At 41.3% G+C, this 15,803-nt stretch overlaps 1 pseudogene; it reads right to left on the bottom strand.

Annotated features, from left to right (window-relative positions):
• Positions 1 to 1,601: 1,601 nt before the first annotated feature.
• Positions 1,602 to 12,146, bottom strand: LOC101040398 (E3 ubiquitin-protein ligase UHRF2 pseudogene; annotated as a pseudogene).
• Between the last annotated feature and the right edge of the window lie 3,657 nt (positions 12,147 to 15,803).

The following is a 15,803-nucleotide window of genomic DNA, read 5'->3' as shown; positions in this document are numbered from 1 at the left end:
ACAGGCACGCACCACCATGCCCAGCTAATTTTTTGTATTTTTAGTAGAGACGGGGTTTCACCATGTTGACCAGGATGGTCTCGATCTCTTGACCTCGTGATCCACCCGCCTCGGCCTCCCAAAGTGCTGGGATTACAGGCTTGAGCCACCGCGCCCAGCCTCATTGTATCATTGTTATGCCTTTGCATCAGATTTATTTTTTTATGAGAGATTTATCTTTTCCTTCATTTTCTGAACTGCTTTAGAAGTTTGTATTGATTTTCAACTTTGTCTTGGATGTCACTGAGCTTCTTTGCAATCCATACTTCGAATTTTTTATCTGTCATTTCTGAGTGTCCACTTTGGTAGGGACCATTGCTGAAGAGCTAGTGAAATTCTTTGGTTGCATCACTACATTCAGATTTTTCATGGTGCCAGCATTTTTTTTTTCTGATCATAAATTATTTATTAAGGTATACTTTAGAGAATATAATAAATATAAAATTTAGGATCACAATATGAAGAAATTTCCAGTCCTCTCAAAGGTCAACACACCCTCAGAATTCTGCAGAGTCTCACTGGTGAGATACTAAAAGCAGTTCGACGAGTGCAGATGTGGATTTTCATGAACATTTACAACTAGAGCATATGAATACCTCTTTCAAGTGCAAAACCACACCACATTACACTAATGCAGCAACAATGCATTCATTATTGTTCTCATTAGTCATTAGTAGTCAACTTGCATAACACCAGATAAAAGGACAATGGAGTTCATGAAGTGGGCTAAAAAATGAACCTATCCTTACAAAACACACATTGTTATGAAAGAGTAGTTATAAAAGCATATGCACACTATAGAAGCTGTGTTCATTCCAAGGATCTCAAATGTCATTTTCTTTTATTTAAAATCAAATTATAAGAACCAGATACAACTAATATTTGGGAGGCAGTGTGTAGCTGAAATTGCATTTAACTGGTTATTCAGTGAATTTTTTTTTTTTTTTTTTTTTTTGAGATGAAGTATTTCTCTGTCGCCCAGGCTGGAGAGCAGTGGCATGATCTTGGCTCACTGCAACCTCTGCCTTCCGGGTTCAAGCGATTCTCCTCCCTCAGCCTCCTGAGTAGCTGGGATTACAGGCATGTGCCACCACGCCCAGCTAATTTTTTGTATTATTAGTAAAGACAGCACTTCACCATGTTATCCAGGATGGTCTCAATCTCCTGACCTCATGATCCACCCACCTCGACATCCCAAAGCACTAGGATTACAGGCATGAGCCACTGCACCTGGCTATTCAATGATTTTTTAAATCCCCGTAGATCTTTTCTGTCCTGATACAGTTGCAAAATAAATCATAACTTGGCTATCAACTAGAGCTGGGGCTTTGACTTTTTACTCATTAAAACTAGTTGTTGCAGAAACTCCCTTTAGATATTTAAAAGGCAGTTGAAAAATGAGCCTCTTGCTACACACACAAGATGATGGCTATTGTGGGAAAGAGGATTGGCTGGTTCAGGATGTGAGAAATACAGTCCACCATTTCTTCTACCCTCCCACTCATTTTACATTCTTTATTGTCCAAACACCCACTATGAACAACACAGTGAAAGCAGACAGATCATCGTTCTTTGCTGTAGCCAAGGAATAAAAGGTCAAATAGGGTCTGCAGATTCTCAATGGCAATCATGATGTAATTCTGGCCAAGATCATACTGGCAAGCAGGGCAGGGGAAAACCTGTGCCTTAACGGAGTGCTGTAGGCAATCTTTACAGACCTTGAGGAAGCACTTGGTTGTCACAGGCTGGTATACTACCTCCTGGTAGCAAACACACATAAAAGATTGTTTCAATTTTTTTCAGAAGATTTGTTCCTTCCACAAGATATGCAAGCACTTCATCACACAGCTTCTGGTTTTGACAGTATTCTCTGATGAGATGTTGCTGTTGAGTTGAAAAGCCTCAGTTGCTTCTGCTGAATTTAATGCTTTGTATACTTCGGAGGCACTTGGACATCTGAAATCAGCCTTTTTGTGGTTGTCCTGTCCTGCTTCTTTGACTGTCCTTTAGTCTTTTTCCCTTCTTTATCTGAAGGTAACCTGCTGGATACTGTAAACATAGACATAATCTTTTTGACTGTTCTATTTCTTCAGAGGTCCAAGGAGCAGGTTCAGCATCATCTCTTCTTAAAAGATAGCACCAAACCAATAATGCAAGGCTTGATGAAATCTCTGGCCAGTATTTCACCACCTTATAAGTGCCATCTTATCTATTTGCTGATCTTCCTTTAAAACTGTGTATTACTCTGACTGGCTTACCAGCTTTCCAATTCTGAGACTCTGCTCCAATTTTATCAACAAATGGAGCATCATAGTTTAGTGCCAATGCCCTGTTCATGTTTGTTAATGTTTGATCAGCTGAATGTATGCCAATTCTTTTACTACCAGCAAGCTTTTTACTACCACTTCCAGTGTATGAGAACTCATCACCTCGGTTGACTTTATCTGCAAATCCACCAATCAGGGCAAGAGAATAAGCCACATCATTACTTCGAAGATTAATTCCACCAACATGGGGTCTGTGAACACCTGCTTTGCTCACCTGAACTCTAAATCTCCAAGTTCATCCAACAGAAATACCAGGAATAGGTCCATAATGATTAGAAAGGACAATAGTACATTCTCTTGTACAACCAACCCAAGCCATCCCCTGCCCCAATCTTTGTGGCTTTCAGTACTAGCAGATGGCATCTTTGCTTTCTTTTTACTCTTCTTGAGTCTTTCACCAGTCTTTACAACTTAACTGGAATCAGTTTTACAGGAAGGACAATGTCAGTATTCCTCTTCTGGGAACCTTATCTAAAGGTAGATTTAGGCAGTAAATATGATAAGCTATATTACATTCAGCACGTAGAAGCTGCATGTTGGGTTCATCTTTCCCACCCCATACACAACAGGAGCAAGAATGGCATTTCTTATCTGGGTCTCTACCACACAGGTCACGTTCAGGGTTATTTTTCCTTAAAACCTTTTCATCTGCAAACAAAAGATGATGGGCTCCAGGTTTCTCAGTCTTGAAGATTTCACCTACAGATATTATCTTGCAGTCATTTAATGTTGCTTCAGAAGCTCCCAGTAAAATTTTCACATGAAGTTCTTTTTTGGTTCAGGAGATTGTCTTCAGTGAGGTAATTTCTGCATCAAACCAGAATCCTCTTTGTCTAGGATTTCCTATATTATAATTAACCATTACCACATCACCAGCATTTAGTTCATTTCATTTCAAAATGGTTCTAGCTCATGGTCTAAGGTCCTTGACATTCATTTCTGGAGTACCACTTTCTGGATATTCGTTGAACTGGGTATGGTAAATAACATCTTCATCAGCAGTGACAGAATCTGAATTAGATGTAGAGGGTACATTGTCCAATTTATTTGTGTTCCCTTTGGATTTCTGATTTATATTTCCATTAGTCCTTTTACAAGAACTGCCATTCTTCAGTGGAGTTTTGCCACATGACTGTCCATCAGAAGCTCCAAGGACACTATATATGTGTGCTTCAAACGAAGCACCAAGGTTGACATCTCTGGCATCCACCAATTCATTTACCGTATATAGTTCAAAGCCAGAATCAATGAAAGGGACACAAGCTAATGTAGATGGCTGATTGGAAGGTCCACCCTTGGAGCTTTCTTTGCTTTCGGTGGACTATTAGAACAGGCTTTAGCCTCAATCTGTGTAGATGTGCCAGGAAGATGATTAGGGTTTGGGCAAACTAGCAGCTGAATTATATCATTCAGTCTAACATCATAATCAAATAAGGTATATCCATTTTCCAATTGCTTGTCCCTTAGAAGAGGCGCTGACACTTGGGCCGCACATCGAACATCCCCCACATCTGCTTTCGCAGCTCTTCAATCTTGGCTTTGCAAGAAACGTCCTCAATGGTGCAAGTCTTGGAACAATCATCGGTGAGAACCTGGATCTTTATCTTTGCGTCGGGAGAGAAGCTGGTCCGCTTTGTGTCGGGAGAGAAGCTGCTCTCTCCCTGCTCTCAGGGGCGCCGGGCCCTGCCCGGTCCGTGCCCCTTCCCTTGTGGCTCCAGCCCTCCCTGGCAGGCGGAAAAGCCACACACTGGATCAACCAGACCAGTGCCAGCCTGACAGGCCTCAGTGTCTCTGCCTGTGAGCGAGGACCCCAAGCTGAGAGGCAATTGGAACCACCCTGAGGCGCTGCCACAGCCACCACCTCAAAAATAGGAAAAGGCCATGTCTGCTCCAGGCAGTGTGTTTAATTATAGAGCTGGAGCTCCCACATGGAGGACAGGGCGCCAAGCCAAATCTCTGGTCCCAGCATTTTTACACTGGTTCCTTCTCACCCAGAGATGCTTACACCTCTAATTTTTTTTTTTTTTTTGACAGAGTCTTGCTCTGTCACCAAGCTGGAGTGCAGTGGTGCAATGTCAGCTCACTGCAACCTCTGCCTCCTGGGTTCAAGCAATTCTCTTGCCTCAGCCTCCCAAGTAGCTGGGACTACAGGCAGGAGCCACAAGTTTCAGTTTCACTTTTTTGCATATGGCTAGCCAGCTTTCCCAACACGATGTATAAAATAGGGAATTCTTTCCTCATTGCTTGTTTTTGTCAGGTTTATTAAAGATCAGATGGCTGTAGATGTGTGACATTATTTCTGAGGCATTTGTTCTGTTTCATTAGTCTGTATATCTGTTTTGGTACCAGTACCATGCTGTTTTGGTTACTGTAGCCTTGTAGTATACTTTGAAGTCAGGTAGCATGATGCCTCTAGCTTTGTTCTTTTTGCCTAGGATTGTCTTGGCTATATGGGCTGTTACTTGGTTCCATACAAAATTTAAAGTTTTTTTTTTTTTTCTAATTCTGTGAAGAAAGACAATGGTAGCTTAATGGGGATTGCATTGAATCTATAAATTACTTTTGGGCAGTATGACCATTTTCACAATATTGATCCTTCCTATCCATAACCATGGAATATTTTATTTTTGTTTGCTTGTGTCTTCTCTTATTTCCTTGAGCAGTGGTTTGTAGTTCTCCTTGAACAGGTCCTTCACATCCCTTATAAGTTGTATTCCTAGGTATTTTATTCTCTTTGTAGCAACTGGGAATGGGAGTTCATTCATGATTTGGGTCTTTGTCTATTATTGGTGCATAGGAATGCTTGGGATTTTTGCACATGGATTTTATATGTAAAGACTTTGTTGAAGTTGCTTAACAACTTCAACAAAAGGTTTTTGAGGCTGAGACAATGTGATTTTCTAAATATACAATCATGTCATCTGGAAACAGAGACAATTTGACTTCCTTTCTTCTTATTTGAATACCCTTTATTTCTTTCTCTTGCCTGATTGCCCTGTCCAGAACTTCCAATATTGTGCTGAATAGGAGTGGTGAGAGAGGGCATCCTTGCCTCATGCCAGTTTTCAAAATAAATGCTTCCAGTTTTTTCCCATTCAGTGTGGTATTGGCTGTGTGTTTTTCATAAATAGCTATTATTTTGAGATACATTCCATGAATATTTAGTTTATTGAGAGCTTTTAGCATGAAGTGGTGTTGAATTTTGCTGAAGGCCTTTTCTGCATCTATTGAAATCATATGACAAAATCTCTCAGTATTTGCTTTTTTGTAAAGGATTTTATTTCTTCTTCACTTATGAAGCTTAGTTTGGCTGGGTATGAAATTCTGGGTTGAAAATTCTTTAAGAATGTCAAATATTGGCCCCATTCTTTTCTGAATTGTAGGGTTTCTGCAGAGAGCTCTATCTGCTGTTAGTTTTATGGGCTTCATTTTGTGGGTAACCTGGCCTTTGTCTCTGGCTGCCCTTAACATTTTTTCCATCATTTAAACCTTGGTGAGTCTGATGATTATGTGTCTTGGGGTTGCTCTTCTCGAGGAGTATCTTTATGATGTTCTCTGTATTTCCTGAATTTTGAATGTTGCCCTGTCTTGCTATGTTGGGGAAGTTCTCTTGGATAGTATTCTGAAGAGTGTTTTCCAACTTGGTTTCATTCTCCTTGTCTCTTTCAGATACACCAATCAAACATAGGTTCGGTTTTTTCATATAGTCTCATATTTCTTGGAGGCTTTCTTTGTTCCTTTTCATTCTTTTTTTCTCTAATCATGTCTTCACGCTTTATTTTATTAAGTTGATCTTCAATCTCTGGTATCCTTTCTTCTGCTTGATCAATTCGGCTATTGATACTTGTGTATGCTTCACAAAGTTCTCGTGCTGTGTTTTTCAACTCTATCAAGTCATTTATATTCTTCTCTAAACTGGTTATTCTGGTTAGCAATTCCTATAACCTATTTTCAAGGTTCCTAGCTTCCTTGCATTGGGATAGAACATGCTCCTTTAGCTCAGAAGAGTTTGTCATTAACCACCCTCTGAGGCCTACTTCTGTCAATTTGTCAAACTGATTCTCTGTCCAGTTTTGTTCCCTTGCTGGCGAAGAGTTGTGATCCTTTGGAGGAGAAGAGACATTCTGGTTTTTGGAATTTTTAGCCTTTTTGCGCTGGTTTTTCCTTCATCTTTTGGATTTATCTACATTTGGTCTTTGATGTTGGTGACCTTCCGATGGGGTTTGTATTTGGACATCCTTTTTGTTGATGTTGATGCTACTTTTTTTCTGTTTGTTAGTTTTCTTTCTAACAGTCAGGCCCCTCAGCTGCAGGTCTGCTGCAGTTTGCTGGAGGCCTGCTCCAGACCCTGTTTGCCTGAGTATCACCAGCCCAGGCTGCAAAAGAGGAAATATCGCTTCCTATTTATTCTTCTGGAAACTTTGTCCCAGTGGGGCACCTGCCAGATGCCAGCTGGAGCTCTTCTGTATGAGGTGTCTGTCAACCTCTGCAGGGTGGTGTCTCCCAGTCAGGAGCCACAGGGGTCAGGGATCTACTAGAGGAGGCAGTTTGTCCCTTATCAGAGCTCGAGTGCTGTGCTGGGAGATCCACTGCTCCCCTCAGAGCTGTCAAGGAGAAACATTTAAGTATGCTGAAGTGGCACCCACAGCTGCCCCTTCCTCCAGGTGCTCTGTCCCTGGAAATGGAATTTTTATGTATAAGCCATGACTGGGGCTGCTGCCTTTCTTTCAGAGATGGCTTGCCAAAAGGGAAGGAATCTAGAGAGGCAGTCTGGCTACAGTGGCTTTGCTGAACTGTGGTGGGCTCTGCCCTGTTCATACTTCCAGGTGGCTTTGTTTACACTGTGAGGGGAAAACCACTTATTCAAGCCTCAGTAATAGCAGGCGCCCTTCCCTCAACCAAGCTCAAGCGTCCCAGGTCGACTTCAGACTGCTGTGCTGGCAGCAAGAATTTCAAGCTATTGGATCGTAGCTTCCTGGGCTCTGTAGGGGTGGGATCTGCTGAGCTAGACCACTTGGCTCCCTGGCTTCAGCTCCCTTTCCAGGGGAGTGAACAGTTCTCTCTCTCTGGGATTCCAGGCACCATTGGGGTATGGGAAAAAAAAAAAAAAAAAGAAAAAAAAAAGAAAAAATTCCTGCAGCTAGCTTGGTGTCTGCCCAAACGGCAGCCCAGTTTCGTGTTTTAAACCCTGGCTCCTGGTGGCATAGGCACCTGAGGGAATCTCTTGGTATGCCGGTATGCCTGTTGTGAAGACTGAGAAAAGCGTAGTATCTGGGCTGGAGTACACCATTCCTCAGGGCACAGTCCCTCATGGCTTTCCTTGGCTAGGAGAGGGAGTTCCCTGATCCCTTGCACTTCCCAGGTGAGGTGATGCCCCACCCTGCTTCAGCTTGCCCTCTGTGGGCTGCTTCCACTGTCTAACCAGTCCCTATGAGATGAACTGGGTACCACAGTTGGGAATGCAGAAATCACTCACCTTCTGTGTTGATCTTGCTGGGAGCTGCAGAGCAGAGCTGTTCCTATTTGGCCATCTTTGCATGTTTTTCTTTTTACTTGAAGAACTTCCTTTAATACTCTTTGTAGAACCTGTCTAGTTGTGCAAAGTTCTAGTGAATTTTCTCAGTTTTGTTTGTCTGGGACAAATCTTATCTGTTTTTCATGCTTGAAGGGAAGTTTTGCTGGGTGCAATATATGCTTAGTGTCAGTTTTATTTTCTTCAGCATTTCAATTATGTCATCCTGGTCCCTCCTGCCCTGCAAGGTTTACACTAAGAAGGCTGTTTCCAGGCAAATTAAAGCTTCATTATATATTATTTGCTTCTTTTCTCTTGATGTTTTTAGGATCCTCTCTGTCCTTGATCTTTGAGAGTCTGACTAATTTTTTTTTTTTTTTTTAAGTATAGTCTTGTTTTTCTTGAATCTGTTTAGATGTCTCTGAACTTTCTGTGCCTGGATATTTATATGTTTTTCTAGATTTGGAATGTTTTATGTTATTATTCCTTTGAATAAGCTTTATATTTATTCGTCTTTCTCAATTCCCTCTTGAATGTCAATATCTGTTAAATTTTCTTTTTTGAGGTTAATCTGCATATCTTGTAAGCATTCTTCATTTCTTTTTGTTCTTTTTTCTTCTCTGTTTTCAAGTATCCTGTCTTTAAGTGCAATAATTTTTATTTTTGCTTTATTTACTGTGCTATTGAGAGACTCATATGCTTTTTTTTCCAGTTTTGCAAATGTATTTCTAAGACACAGCATTTCGGTTTGATTTTTAAAATTTCAATCTTTTTCTTTAATTTATCTGAAAATCTTCTGAATTGCTTACTGTTTTATCTTGGAGTTTGTTGAGTTTTCTTAGATGTGCTATTTTGAATTGTTCATCTAAAACTCACACATTGCCACCTCACTAGGGTCAATCACTGGTTCTTTGCTTTGTCCGTTTTGGGAAGCTATGATTTTCTGTTTGATTTTATTTTTTCTAGACTTATATCTATGAAAGATTAGTGATTTATTCCAGTCTTTGCTGGCTGGCTTGCTTTGGTCTTTCTATGATATGTTCGTTTAGAAGTTCTTTGAAGTTTGCCTTTTGAGCACCCTTAATCCTAGATCATTGCCTCCTTTTTGGCACTAGATAGCACCTTAAGCCCAGATTTTGCTCATTTTTTGGTCATATTTGGAGCACTGCCCATCCGAGATAAGAAGGTTTCCACAGTGTATGGGAGGGCTGGCTAGAAATTCTTGCTCAGAGTACCCATGATGTATGCCTCCTCCAGTATGGTGCTGCTAAAAGCCACTATAATTTGGCATCCCTTTTGGTTCAGATAAAGAAAAAAATTTTCTAGGCTGTGGTTGCTAGTCACACCTCCCTTCTTTGTCTCTACCTTCTGTCAACGTTTTTCCTCCCTATAGGCACTTACAATACTTTCTGTGGGTTGAAGCAGAAGCACTTTTCCTGTGAGAGCCCAAGATAGTGTGGAAGCTGACTGTCTGACTCAATCTAACTTTCTCTAGTGTAGAATCTGTGAATCCAGGGGAAATGGTCCATGCACAGTGCTCAGCAGATTTGGGGAGGGTCCATTCCTCTTACTGTCCACTTGAAGTTTTTTTACTTCTTTGAGGCTCTCAGGAAATCCCAGCATCAGATTTTAGATATTTCAGTTCTAAATATTTCTGGTTGAAATCTTGATGCTAGATACTGTTTTTTGGAAGTGAGTGACGACAGATTGCTTCTATACTGCCATTTTGGTAATATCACTCCTTCTATCTCTTCCATTTCTTTTCTATGTTGAATTGCTCTGGCTAGAGTTTTCAGTACTATGATGAACAGAGGTGGCAAGAATGAGTATCTTTGTCTTTCTTCTGGTCTTAGAGAAAAAGCACTCAACTTTTTACCATTATATTGCCAGCTGTGGGCTTGTCATAGATGACCTTTATTATGATGAGGCACAGTGCTTTCATACCAAATTTGTCGGATTTGAACTATGAAAGTAGTTGGATTTTGTCAAATGCTTTCTCTGTATCTATTGAGAAGATGTAATTTTATACTTTATTCTGTTAATTTGGTGTATTGCATTTATTGATTTGTACATGTTAAACCATCACTGCATCTCAAAGATAAATCCCAGTTAATTGTGTTATATGATCTTTTAAATATGTTGTTGAATTTAGCTTGCTAGTATTTGGTTGAAGATTTTTACATCTATGTTTATTAGCGATATATGTGTGTAACTTTCTTTTCTTATGGTGTCCATATCTGTCTTTGGTATTAGAGTACTGCTGGCCCCATAAAATGAGTTTGGAGCTGTTCTCTCTTCTTCAGTTTTTTGGAAGAGTTTGAGAAGTATTGGTGTTAATTATTCTCCAAATATTTGATAGAATTCACCATTGAAGCCAACTTATTCTGGTGTTTTTATTGTTGGGAGGTTTTATTACTAATTTAATTTCCTTGCTCGTTATTTTTTGGTTCATATTTGCTATTTTTTCATGATTCAGTCTTGGTAGGTTGTATGTTTCTGGGAATGTATCCATTTCTTCTGGCTTATCCAATTGTAGGAATATAATTTTTCACAGCATTGTCTTATGATCCTTTGTATTTCTGTGGCAATAGTTGTCATGCCTTCTTTTTAATTTATATATATTTTTTGAGACAGAATCTTGCTGTGTCATCCAGACTGGAGTGAAGTGGTACAATCTCAGCTCACTGCAGCCTCTGCCTCCTTGGTTCAAGCAATTCTCCTGCCTCAGCCTCCCAAGTAGCTGGGATTGCAGGTATGTGCCACCATGCCCAGCAAATTTTTTTGTGTTTTTAGTAGAGACACGATTTCACCATGTTAGCCAGGCTGGTCTTGAACTCCTGACTTTGTTATCCTGCTGCCTCAGCTTTCCAAGTGCTGGGATTACAGGTGTGAGCCACTGCACCTGGCTTTTAATTTATAATTTTATTTATTTGTGTCTGCTCTCATTTTTTCATGGCTAGTCTTGCTAAAGATTTATTATTTAAAAAAACTAGTTTTCGGTTCATTCATTGTTTCTATTTTATTCTACTCTGTTTCATTTATTTCTGCTCTGTTCTTTGTTATTCCCTTCTACTAGCTTTGGATTTAGGTTCTTCTTTTCTTTTCTTTTCTTTTCTTTTTTTTTTTTTTTTTTTTTGAGACGGAGTTTCGCTCTTGTTACCCAGGCTGGAGTGCAATGGGGCGATCTCGGCTCACCGCAACCTCCGCCTCCTGGGTTCAGGCAATTCTCCTGCCTCAGCCTCCTGAGTAGCTGGGATTACGGGCACGTGCCACCATGCCCAGCTAATTTTTTGTATTTTTAGTAGAGACGGGGTTTCACCATGTTGACCAGGATGGTCCTGATCTCTTGACCTCGTGATCCACCCGCCTCGGCCTCCCAAAGTGCTGGGATTACAGGCTTGAGCCACCGCGCCCGGTCCAGGTTCTTCTTTTCGAATTCCTTGAGGTGGAACATTAGGTTGTTTATTTGTAATCTTCTTTTTTGGGTTTACTGCTATAAACTTCCATCTTAGAACTGCTTTTGCTATTCACATAAGTTTTGTATTTTGTATTTTCATTTTCCTTTGTCTCAAGATGTTTTAAATTTTTCTTAAAATTATTTCCTTGACCTGTTGTTTGTTCAAAAGTGTGATATTGAATTTTCACCTATAAGCATTTGCCCATTTTTGATGGGAGTATATTCTGAGAAATATGTTATTAGGTGATCTCATCATTGTGCAAACATCATAGAGTGTTCTTATGCAAACCTAGGTGGTATAGCTTACTGTACTTTTAGGCTATATTGTATAGCCTATCACTCCTAGGCTATAAACCCGTACAGCATGTTACTATACTGAATACTGTAGGCAATTGTAACAATGGTATTGTGATTCTAAACATAGAAAAGGTAATGTGTTAATCTGTGTCATTATAATAGCTACATCAAAAGGTGATAGGAATTTTATGGCTGCAGTACAATTTTATGTGACTGCTGTTATATATTCAGTTCATTGTTGACCAAAACATCGTTATGTGTTGCATGACTATACTTGCAAGTGATATAGTTTGGATATTTGTCCCCACCAAATCATGTTGAAATGTAATACCCAAGTGAATGGATCATGGGAATGGACTTCTCATAAATGGTTTAGCACCATTGGCTTGGTGCTGTCCTCATGATTAATGAGTGACTCTTCATAAGATATATTTGAAAGTGTGTGGTACCTTCCCCACCCTTTGCTCCTGCTTTCACCATGTGATGTGCTTACCCCTGCTTTGCTTTTTGCCATGTTTGTAAGAATTCCAAGGCCTCACAAGAAGCCAAGCAGATGCTGGCATCATGACTCATGTACAGCCTGCAGAACTGTGAGTCAATTGAACCTCTTTTCTTTATATATTACCCAGTCTCAGGTGTTTCTTTATAACAATGCAAGAACAACCTAACACAGAAAATTGGTTTTGAGGAATGGGACATTACTGTAAAAATGTGGAATAGGCTTTGGAACTGGGCAACAGGCAGAGATTTGAGGAGTTTGGAGGCCTCAGAAGAAGATAGGAAGATGAGGGCAAGTTTGAAACTTCTTAGAGACTGGTTAAATGGTTGTGACCAAAATGCTTATAGTGATATAGACAGTGAAATCTAGGCTGATGAGGTCTTATATGGAAATAAGAAATTTATTGGGAGCTGGAGCAAAAGTCACCCTTGTTGTACCTTAGTAAAGAACGTGGCTATATTGTGTCCATGCCCTGGAGATCTGTGGAAGTTTAAACTTAAGAGTGACAACCTAGGATATCTGACAGGAAATTTCTAAGCAGCAAAGTGTTCAATAGGTGGCATGGCTACTCCTAACAGCCTATACTGAGATGCAAGAGCAAATAAATGACTTAAGTTGGAATTTATATTTAAAGATGAAGCAGAGTGTTAAAGATTGGAAAATTTGCAGCATAGCCATGTGTCAAATAAAGAAAATGATTTTGGGGGAGAGATATCCAAGCAGGCTGCAAAGCAATCACTTGCTAGAGAGATTTGCATGACCAAAAGGAATCCAGGTGCTGATAGCCAAGATAATAGAAGAAAGACTTCAAAGGCATTTCAGAGATCATGAATGCAGTCCCTCCCATTCTGGGCTCAGAGGCCTAGGAGGACTAAATAGTTTTATTGACCAGGCCCAAGGCACCACTGCCTTGAACCATCCAGTGGTATGTTTTTTGATGTGTGTTTTTTTTAAATTTGCTGTACATTGTTTTATGTTTGATTGTTCTGTCAATTTTAGAGTTTGTGCCCTGTAGCAATGAGAAAAATGTATATTCTGCTGTTTTGGGGTAGAAATTTCTGTAGATGTCTATTAGGTCCATTTGGTCAAATATTGAGTGAGTTCAGGTCCTGAATATCTTTATTAATTTTTTGCCTTGATGATCTGTCTAATACTGTCAGTGGGGTGTTGAAGTTTTCTAGTATTATTGTGTAGTTATCTAAGTCTCTTTGTAGGTCTCTAAGAACTTGCTTTATGAAATCTGGGTGTTCCTCTGTTGGGTGCATATATGTTTAGGATAGTTAGGTTTCTTGTTTAATTGAATCATTTACCAGTATATAATGCTCTTCTTTTTCTTTTTCGATCTTTATTGGTGTAAAGTCCGTTTTGTCTGAAATTATAATTGCAATTTCTACTTTCTTTCTTTCTTTTTCTTTTTTTTTTTGAGACGGAGTTTTGCTCTTGTTACCCAGGCTGGAGTGCAATGGCGCGATCTTGGCTCACCGCAACCTCCGCCCCTGGGTTCAGACAATTCTCCTGCCTCAGCCTCTGGAGTAGCTGGGATTACAGGCACACGCCACCATGCCCAGCTAATTTTTTGTATTTTTAGTAGAGACGGGGTTTCACCTTGTTGACCAGGATGGTCTCGATCTCTTGATCTCGTGATCCACCCGTCTCGGCCTCCCAAAGTGCTGGGATTACAGGCGTGAGCCACTGTGCCCGGCCAATTTCTACTTTTTTTCTTTTCTTTTTTCTTTTTCTTTTTTTTTTTTTTTTTTGAGACGGAGTTTCGCTCTTGTTACCCAGGCTGGAGCGCAATGGCGCGATCTCGGCTCACCACAACCTCCGCCTCCTGGGTTCAGGCAATTCTCCTGCCTCAGCCTCCTGAGTAGCTGGGATTACAGGCACATACCACCATGTCCAGCTAATTTTTTGTATTTTTAGGAGAGACAGGGTTTCACCATGATGACCAGGTTGGTCTCGATCTCTTGACCTCGTGATCCGCCCGCCTCGGCCTCCCAAAGTGCTGGGATTACAGGCTTGAGCCACCGCGCCCGGCTCTACTTTTTTTCTATTTGCCATTTGCTTGATAGATTTTTCTCCATTCCTTTATTTTGTGCCTATTTCTGTCATTGCATGTGAGATAGGTCTGTTGGTGACAGCATGCCATTGAGTCTTGCTTCTTTATTCAGCTTGTCACTCTGTGCCTTTTAATTGGGGCATATAGCCCATTTTCATTTAATGTTAGTATTAATGTGTGCAGGTTTGGTCTTTTTACTATGCTGTTAGCTGGTTATTATACAGACTTGTTTGTGCAGTGCTTTATAATGTCATGGGTCTCTGTACTTAAGTGTGTTTTTGTTGTGGCATGGCTGCTAATGGTTTTCCCTTTCCATATTTCACACTCCTTTTAGGACCTCTTGAAAGGCAGATCTGTCAGTAACAAATTTCCTTAGCATTTATATTTTTCTTTCACTCATGAAACTTAGTATGGTTGCCTCTGGGACTCCTCTCCAGGGAAACTTAAAGCCACTACCAGTGGGTATGTTCAGCTATGGGTGGGGTGGCTGATCTGTGGTCCTGATCCAGGGGCTCTGCCTGGTAGAATAGGGGGTAGGAGCTCACAGGAAAGAGGTACTGGCTTCCTCTCTGTATGGTGGCTGTAATGTTCTAGAGGTACCAACATAGTGACTAGGTCCTTTGTTCCTTCCCACCCTAGGGCAGTTAGGGTGGTACCACTGCAGCTGCAATGGTGGAGGAGTTGTGGGTTGTTTCTGGGATTTTCTCCTCAGAGAACTGAAGAGATGCCTTTAACTGAAATATTCTTGGGTGGAGGGGGGGTGTGGGAGGGAGTAGATGTTCTACAGTCCCAGGTTGGAAGCCCTTGCATAGTAAGGAGAAGCAGGATTGGGGACCCATGTAGAAAACAGTCTGGCCACTTTTTCTTTGGGGTGGCTGCATCAGGCGGTGATATGCACCAGTCTCTAGTCATTGCTCACTCCCTGGAGCCTGAAGGGAAGAGTGGTGAGGACTGTGAGACAGCAAAAATGGTGGCCTGCTTCTCCCTGTGGGAGCTCTGTCCCAGGGAAGTGCAGAGATGCTGCTAGCCTGAGAGCCCTGACGGGGTTGCTGGAGTCCCTGGTCAGAAGGTCCTGCCTAGTGAGAAGCAGGATCAGGGATCTGTGCACTAACAGTCTGTCTATTTTTCTATGGGGTGGCTGCATTTTGCTCAGGATCCATGACAGTCCCTAGCCACCACAGTCTCCAGAGCCTGAAGGTAGCAGTGGTAAGGGTTGCAAGACAGCGAAAATGGCAGCTTGCCTCTCCATCCCAGAGAAGTTCAGAACTGCTACTGGCCTGAGAGCTCTAGCAGTGGGTGACTGGAGTCCTGGACCAGAGGGCCTTATACTCTGAGGTGCAGTGGAGGCATGGCCTGCAGTCTCTCACTTTTCAGCCCCTTGTATTTGGCCCATTTCCTGATGGCACAGGAGGGAGCCTCCATTGCTGGAGATGCAGCCACCAATATCAGGATGCCTGGGGATCCAAGGCTTCTGGGACTCCACGTGTGCCTGAAGAGTGGTGCTGCCCAGACTCCATGTAGCTCTGCATAGTGTAAAGGCCCCAGTGGAGTGGGCTCATGAAGGCTCATGAAGGTTGCAAAGGTCTATGGAAAAAGTATAAATCTCCAGGGAC

This window comes from Saimiri boliviensis, chromosome X (genome assembly GCF_048565385.1).
Source record: "Saimiri boliviensis isolate mSaiBol1 chromosome X, mSaiBol1.pri, whole genome shotgun sequence".
In the NCBI taxonomy this organism is placed as follows: Eukaryota; Metazoa; Chordata; class Mammalia; order Primates; family Cebidae; genus Saimiri; species Saimiri boliviensis.
The sequence above is the reverse complement of the archived record's forward strand: the minus strand, read 5'-3'. Positions and strand labels throughout refer to the sequence as shown.